We start from the raw sequence: 8,348 nt of genomic DNA on the forward strand, positions 1-8,348 counted from the left end.
GGTTTTTGTTCTTTGGGTACTTAATTTTCCTCTGTCCCTCATTTCCCCCCAATCTCACAGAATGTGAACTTGTTCGGCATATGGTCAGATACTGGGTGTTCCAATGTGTTCTCTCCTTCTCCGGGCAGACTCACAGCTGTCGTCTGAAGCAAATCCCTTTGCTTTTCTCCACTGAAGGTCCTCGTTCTTCTGGATTCTGTTCATTCCTCTTTCTTGTTTTGCATGTTCGTTGCGATGGAGCACATCTGCCAGTAGCTTTCTGAGAAAAGGTAGATCAGAAATATATTTGGGGCTCTGCAAGTGTTTTTATTCTCCCCTCACACTTGATTGATAGTTGAACTGGGTAAAGGTTGAAAGTAACTTTCTCTGTGAATTCTGAAGGTGTGGCTTCATTGCCTTCTAGCTACCAGTTTGCCGTTGAAGAATCTAATGTTATTCTGCTTCCCGTTTCTTCATATGTTGCTTGCATTTTCTCTCTTCTCTGGTAGCTTTTGGTTTTCTCTGTGTCTGGTATGTCTTGGGATGGTACCATGCTGTACATTGAGGTGGGTCTTTTTTCATTGTCCGAAGCTCGGTAGACTCTTCCAATCTGAAGAGTGCTAGATGGCATCTCCCTACCGACTACTTCTGTCTTACCCCTAGACCATATTTTTGAACTTAGAAGGCAAGAGATTGGCTTCTCTGTGCTCTTATCCATGAGGATAAGATGTGCTCTTATAATCACTAGTAGGAGAAGAACGTGAAGAACAAAGCACACCAATTAATTCTTCCACATGGCGTCTCTTGCCGGGGGTGAGGGGCGTGGCAGGGAGTGTTGGAGCTCCTTCCTCTTCTCTCCCAGCCTGGCTCTAGGTCGCAGACTTACATCCTGAGCTCAGCCAGCCCTGCTAAGCCCCCACCCAGACCACCTTTGATGAAGACAGTGTATTAGACAGCTTGGACTGCCATAACAAAATGCCGCAGGCTGAGTGGCTTAAACAACAGACATTCATTTTCTCACAGTTCTGGAGGCTGGATGTCCAAGGTCAAAGTGTTGGCAGGATTGGTTTCTTCTGAGTCTTCTCTCCTTGGCTTGCAGATGGCCACCTTCTCTCCGTGTCCTTACATGGGCTTTCCTCTGTGTGCAAGAGTTCCTCGTGTGCCCCCTCCTGTATGTCCAGATTTCCTCTTCTTATAAGGACACCAGACAAATTGGCTGAGGACCCACCCTAATGGCCTCATTTTAACTTAATCGCCTCTTTAAAGGCCCTGTCTCTAAATACAGTCACATTCTTAGGTACTGGAGGGTAGGACTTCACCACATAAATTTTAGGGGAGACACAACTCACTCCTTAACAGACGAGGTGGTTGATGTTAATTAGTAACCCCACAGTGCTGGTTAAGTCCAACTACCGGTTCATGGGCCAAGCAAAAGGAAATCAGAAAAGACACACAAATCGGGAAAAATTCTGCATGGGTCCATGAAGTAGCTGATCACTCTGATCGCCCCCCTTGGGAGGATGCTGTGAAGCCCAGACGCGTCACATCCACCTCCAGCTCACCATCGTCTGTCACAGGAAACCCACACGTCCGACGTGGTGCATGCACACTGCAATTACTCAAAGAACATTTGCTAACATGTCAGGGGACAGCACTGCAAGACAGGCCTGCCTCCCATGTCTCTGGAATGACATTGGGCCACAACCATTTGTCATCTCTGCCTTCCTAAACCTCCAAGCTCCCCCAGTAGTTTTTTTTTTTTTTCAGTCCACAAAATGTTATTAGAATAAAGGGAGTCAACACACTGTCATTGGCATAAATGAAGTTGCAAATTCAAATGGCGTCAGAGTTGGGCAGATAAGACCAAAAAAGGAAAGAAACGACAGTTTGACAGGGTATGGTGAGGACCGTGGCTAAGCGGAGACTGGTGTCCTGCCAAAAAGCATTTAAATTCAATGCGTTTTAAAGCATTTAAATTCAATGCGTTTTAAAACACCAAGCTGGCCCAAACAAGACAAGTTTGCCAGCCAAGTGCACCCTCCAAGCATCTAGTTTGTGCCTTCCATTGAGGGTATGGTTAAGAGTATGGGTGTTGAAGACAGACAGACAGACCTAGGTTTAAATCTTAGCTTCTAATCTGCAAAACACAATGGCCTTTGAAAACACAGAGCTGTTGTGAGGAATGTATGAAATAAGGCATGTAAAGTACTTGTGCAGGGCCTGGCATACAGTAAGTGCTTAATTTATAGTAGATTTTATTATTATGGTGAATCAGAGAATAGCAATGGTGATGAATTTTTTTTTAATTTTATTTATTTTTGACTGCGTTGGGTCTTCGCTGCTGCGCGCGGGCTTTCTCTAGTTGAGGCGAGTGGGGGCTACTCTTCGCTGTGGTGCACGGGCTTATCGTTGTGGTGGCTTCTCTTGTTGCGGAGCACAGGCTCTAGCTGTGCAGGCTTCAGTAGTTGCAGCACACGGGCTCAGTAGTTGCGGCACACAGGCTTAGTTGCTCCATTGCATGTGGGATCTTCCCGGACCAGGGCTCGAACCCGTGTTCCCTGGCATTGGCAGGCGGATTCTTAACTACTGCGCCGCCTGGGAAGTCCAAGGATGATGAATTTTCTTAATAAAAGCAGCCTTCTCTTGAGCACATTCATGAGAGCATTCATGTATGGAGTGGTGGCGCCTCCTGGTGGTCATTTTCAAGAACTGCAGTGCAGTGTAGCAGGCCTAACAGCATGGGTAGTAGCCAAGGTGGGCTTTAGAGTCAAATAGTGAGTTTGAATCCAGTTCTGCCAGATACAAGTAGGTAACATGGGTCATTCACCTCCACCCTTACCCTGCATCTCCTGCCCCCAACAATTACGATCCCATGGAGTGGCTCTGACGGCTTAATGAGACAATATAATATCATTGGCATGCAAGTGATATGAATAGCTCTTAATAAGTGATGGCTATGATCCTAGCGCCCCACATTGCCAATATGCTTCCTCATGTGAGCAGGGAAACAGGTGTATGATTGATTATTTTTTCTTCTTTTGGGTGGGGGTGAGGAGGGGTTACTTTGGCTTGGAGCACCCGGCCAAAAACCAGCTCCCCTGTGGATAACTGACATTTTTCCAGAGTAAAATATTCCTTCGGATCATGCATTGCTCTATCCAGGCTTCTCTTTTCCAGTGAGAACTCCCCTGGAAGGATGACTATTCGTGTCAAATGCCCAGGTGACGATGAGTGTATCAGCTGCTTTCCTCCCAGGCTGAAGGGGCCTGGGAGACACTCTGTGTGGTCGTTATCTCCAGCCAGACCCCTCACTCCACACCCACCCTCTGCCCCACTCGCTGTTCTGCCTAGAGAGGGGACTTCCTTCCTTCTCGGAGGCCAGGAGGGAAGGAAGAGCCTAGGCTGAGAGAACTGCCCTCCAGCTCCCCCCTCCCCTGCCCCAAGATGGAAGACCCGAGGCCATGCCTGGGCTCAGACTACAGGGTCTCCCTCACCCCAGCTCCCCACACGTCAGCCTTGCCCATCTTCCCATATCCTGCCCACACCTCCTTCCAAGCCCCTTCTGTCTGGAAACCTGGGAAGAGGGGCCTCCACCTGCTCCCTGAGCACCCTGTCCCGCTGCCAGGGGGCGAAATAAGAACAGGGTAACAGCTCACGCTGACGAAGCTGATCTTGAAGGAAGTAATCTGTTCTGTTCTCAGAGGAGGTGCCGCATGGCCAAGAAGCACTCATGAGGTCTCATTGCTAAGAGAGGTCCCTGGATAAGAGGTAGTCAGAAACGGGGACCTCAGTCCTACACCCACAAAAATGAATTCTGCCAACAACCCAACGGAGCTTGGAAGCAGATCTTTCTCTTAGCTGAGCCTCCAGATGGGGATGTAGCTAGCCAACACCATGACTTCAGACGCGTGAGCCCTTGAGCAGAGGACCCAGTTAAAATGGGCCAGACCCCTGAGCCACGGAGACTGAGATGAGAGACAGGTGGTTGTTTTCAGCCCCTGTGTCTGGGGTAATTTGTTCGCAGCAATAGAAAATGAATACAACCTGCAAACCAGGTTGCACTAATGGTGGCAGTTAGGGTTCGATTGCTAAAGAAAACTCACAGGACCCCAGATGGCAATACCTATAATCTAAGGTTTATTGCAAGAAAAGAATTCAATATAGCAACTGCCCTACAGTACAGAGAGTCATCACAGACAAAGACTGCCTCGTAACCAGGTCCCGAAGGCTGTTTGTGAGCTCCAACCATCCTCCCCTCTGCAGGGTCCTACTAGCTGTGCTTTCTCTCTTGGATCAGGGAGCCTAAGATAGAGTCTTGGACCCTGCTGGTCACATGGGCACATTCTTGCTATGTAACCAGCCCCCGTAGCAGAGCCTTCTAGGGGCCTCGCGGAGACCAGGTGCAAATCATTAGTCTCACTGTTATCAATAAACCATGCTGACAAGCTGTTATAAACTGCTCCCAAGCTCACCTTGAACCCATGGTTATAAAGCGTCACAGTTAATCAGTCCATTGCATGCCTTGAGCAGGGGTCAGCCCTGTGCAGGTCCATCTCTTGCTTCAGCAAAACAACAGGCTAATGCCAGGCCTCCTGGAATTATCCCTCTCGGCAAATGGATTCAAGTTTTTTCTTCTTCAGTCAGCTGGAGCTCTTCTTGAGACCATCCTGTGCAGTGACGGACAGGCAGCAAAGCCACAGAAGCAAGAGCCCCAAGAGTCTACACTTCTGCTCATGTAACTTACACCTCGAGGACCAACTTGAGCCTGGCCTTGCACGTGCCAGCTCCCCCTGATGATGGGTTGCAACCGAACCTGCCCAGATGTCTGGCTTAGCGGCCTGAGAGCCAGGCATCTCGTCTCTAACAGGACCCAACAGCAAGTCCTGATATTTTTCTCTGGGGAAGGAGGCATGACTTTGCTCCAAAACTCAAAGGTCTGTGCTGTGATTCTCCTGTTGGATTTGCTAGAAGCTCCCTATTGCATCTCTATTTGACATGGACTTTTCAATATCATTACATCTGATCACGAAACCCTTATTTTAAAAAGTCAGGCACCATAAAGCCTTTATGAATCAAGAAATCAAAGCCAGTTGCTAAGTAACTTGGTTTGGATTATTTTAGTCATTAATTCCAATCCAACTCCTCTGCAAAGGGGGTCCAGAAGCTCCGAGAGGGCCATAGGCAAAGGCCTCCGTTACTGCCGAAGCGGACCTCTGCTTCCCCCAAGGGCCGGGCTGACTGGCCCATCTCTTTGGTCCCCATGTGCCGTCCCCTGTAAGTTCCTCTCTCTCCCAGTCAAGGCTAGGTCTCCAACGGTTTTAATTGCCTCATGGAAGTCCCACATCCTCTCGAGTTGCCACTTTCAGCTCTAGTTCCTAGACCCACCAGCCCCTTTCCAGGACCACTTCCTCTCAGTTCACATGCCCTGCTTCCAAGTCACCCCTCCTCCTACCCCCCATTGTCCAGCCCCCGTTGTTCTGTCTCCCAGCCTTGTTACACACTCACAATCATGGAAAGGCAGTTAAGGGTAAGGTGGTGAAGAGCCCGGGTTTAGAGTCAGCCTACTCGGGGTCCATTCCCACCTTTGGCCCTGTGTGTCCAGGGGCAAGTCGCTTCACCACTCTGAGCCACCATTTGCTCATCTGTAAAATGAAAATAATGAATACCATGGCTTCCCTCACGTGATCAACAAACTCATCCCCAGAGAGTGGTTACTATGGCAATGCTGGGTTCATGGAGAGAGTGGGAAACAAAGCTCAGGATGGTACCCTCTGCTGACCCCACGGCCCTAGGGCATGAATATCTCTAAAAGATCGCTAAAAAGTGGGCAGGTAAATGACCTGACACATGGAGGAGCCTGGCATGTGCTCTCCTGGCAGGAGGGTCCCACCTACAGTCAGCCTGTGAGCAAGGGGTCACTGTCCCCTCCGTCCTGGTCTGTCACTGACTTGCTGTATGGTCCTGGCAAGTCACCGGCCTCTCTCCAGCCTGTTTTCCCCTATGACAAGTGAGGGCGCCAGATTAGCTGATCGCTTAGGCCTTCCACCTCTGCCACCTTGGAAGTCGTTTCCTCGAGCTTCTTAAGGGAACCTTTCCTTCTGTGCCCGAACTCTCTCAAGAAACTGTGAATTATCTCACCCAGCCATTTCCAACATATGAATCCCCTCGGCCATATCCCTGTGCGGTAGCCATCTGCTCTTAGCTGGCTTATCCACAGTGACGGGAAGCTCACTCCTTTGCTGTGGGAAGCAGTGCAGTTCTGTGGAAAGAGCACAGCCTCTGCCCTTCCTTCCCTGCGATACCCTGAACCAGTAACTCCATCTCTCCAAGCCTCAGTTTCCTCATCTGTAAAATGGAGAGACATATCTACATCGTGGAGTCGTGAAAATTGAATAAGGGTACATTTATCACGTGCTCAGCCCATGCTGGGCACTGTTCTCGGGGCTCCATTCATAGTTTTAATCTTAAGAGGCAGGTGGTAGCATAACCATCATCTTGGAAAAGGAAGTCAAGAAGATTTGAGATGTCAAGGGATGGGGCCAGGATTCAGACCAGCAGCCTAACTTTAGAGTTATTGCACTAAATCACACAGCTGTTCTGTCACTGGATAGAGTAAGTGAAGGGCACAGCACAGGGCCTGACCCACAGCTGCCTGACTCCGTTGAATGTGGGGTTTCCCTCCCTGGGTGGACTGGAGAGAGAGGGAGGGAGGGAGAAATTCAGCCTCCATAAACACAGTCAGAAGTTTGGACAAAAAAGGAAGAGCTATTCTAATTTCCGCATACATGCAAGTTTTGTGTTTTACAGTTTTGGTATTGCTTTTATTTTGAGCTACTTATTTGAGGGTCCTCCATATAACTTTTTCAGGCTTGAGGCCTCCATAGGTCGTAGTCTGAACCTGCATCTCTCCCAGCGCAGCCGGATCCTTTGTGCGTTCATCAGAAATTATGAAAATTCCCATCTTAAAAAAAAAAGGAAATTCCCATCTTGCCACAAATCCCTAATCTGAATCCCACAGCTCCCAGGCCCCCTCCCTTTTTCTGCCCTGGAAGAGTCCTGCCAAGACCCCAAGGCAGTGGTCAGTGATCACAGACCCTGGCAATGCCCACAAGGTGGTTTTAAGTTCCCCTATGGCACAAGACACCTTAACCGGATCCTGGACCTGGCAGAGGACAGGACAAACTTCTAGAGCTGCCAGTGGCCAAGGCTGAAAAAGGAACCAGCCAGGCTGTAAGCTGTGCTTCGCCACCAGGGGGCGCCCGACTCCGACCAACCTTACCTGACTCGGAAGTTCCAGAGTGGGGCTCGGGAATGAGCTTTCTTGCCAAACCATTCCAGGTGATTCTAATGCAGCCGTCCTCCTGCTCTCCACCCCACACTCCCACTTTACACACACACACATCCAGTCTACAGACTAGTCAACTGGGCTGGCTGCCCACTTGCCCTGCCACCCTACCCCACACCCCTTCTCTTGGTGGATTTTACCCAAACCTCTGCAGATTACCACTCACTCCCACTCCCTCCATCCCTCCCGTAGTCCCTCCAAACCCATCCTTCTTCCTGGGGATCCCTGGATTATTCCAGGGTTTTGACAATCTCTTTACCACCCATAATCTACCTCATTTGATTCTTACAACTGCACTGCCTGTGAAGAAGGCAACAGGGCAGGAACGATGGTCTCCTTGGCAAAAGAGGAAGCTGACACCCAGAAAGAGGGGCTGACTGGCACGCAGAAAGCCCTGGCAGAAAGCCAGGGCTCCTGATCGCCAAAGCACCCCGGGACCTGCCTGCACTCAAGCCAGTTGATGGGCGAGGGACCCTCCCCTCCAACCATCTCACTGGGGGCTCCTGGCCTTGAGAGAACCTTAATACTTATCCACAAACAAGATAACTGCTTTCCTGCCCTTGACTTGCTGTGTGACCTTGGGCAAGTCTCTTCTCCTCTCTGAGCCTCTGTAGAGTATGAAGATGGTCTCTGGGTCCCCCCTCTGACTGAGACATTCTGTGACTCTCTGACGGGGGCGTGAATCATCTCCACCCCCTTGGGGCTTCTGGGGTCTCTATCAAAATGCAAAAGGCTTGTGAGAGGACTGACGACAGCAGTTTCGTGCAAAAGCAATAAGGATCCCAAAATGGAAAGTCTGCACTTCTCACTGCTCTCAACAGCTGGGCTTTACATAAGCTTCAACATTTAACGTTATCCTCGCTACAACCCCAGGAGGTAGTATTATTATTTTCCCCATGTTATAGATGAGGAAACTGAGGCTCAGAGAAGTGAAATAAGTACGCTGAGCAGGACTAGAGCCCAGGGAGGCCAATCTCAAAAGGCAGGCTCTTTGGGGACTTCCCTGGCAGTCCAGTGGTTAAGA

The sequence above is a fragment of the Globicephala melas genome, chromosome 15, assembly GCF_963455315.2.
Source record: "Globicephala melas chromosome 15, mGloMel1.2, whole genome shotgun sequence".
Classification (NCBI taxonomy): Eukaryota; Metazoa; Chordata; class Mammalia; order Artiodactyla; family Delphinidae; genus Globicephala; species Globicephala melas.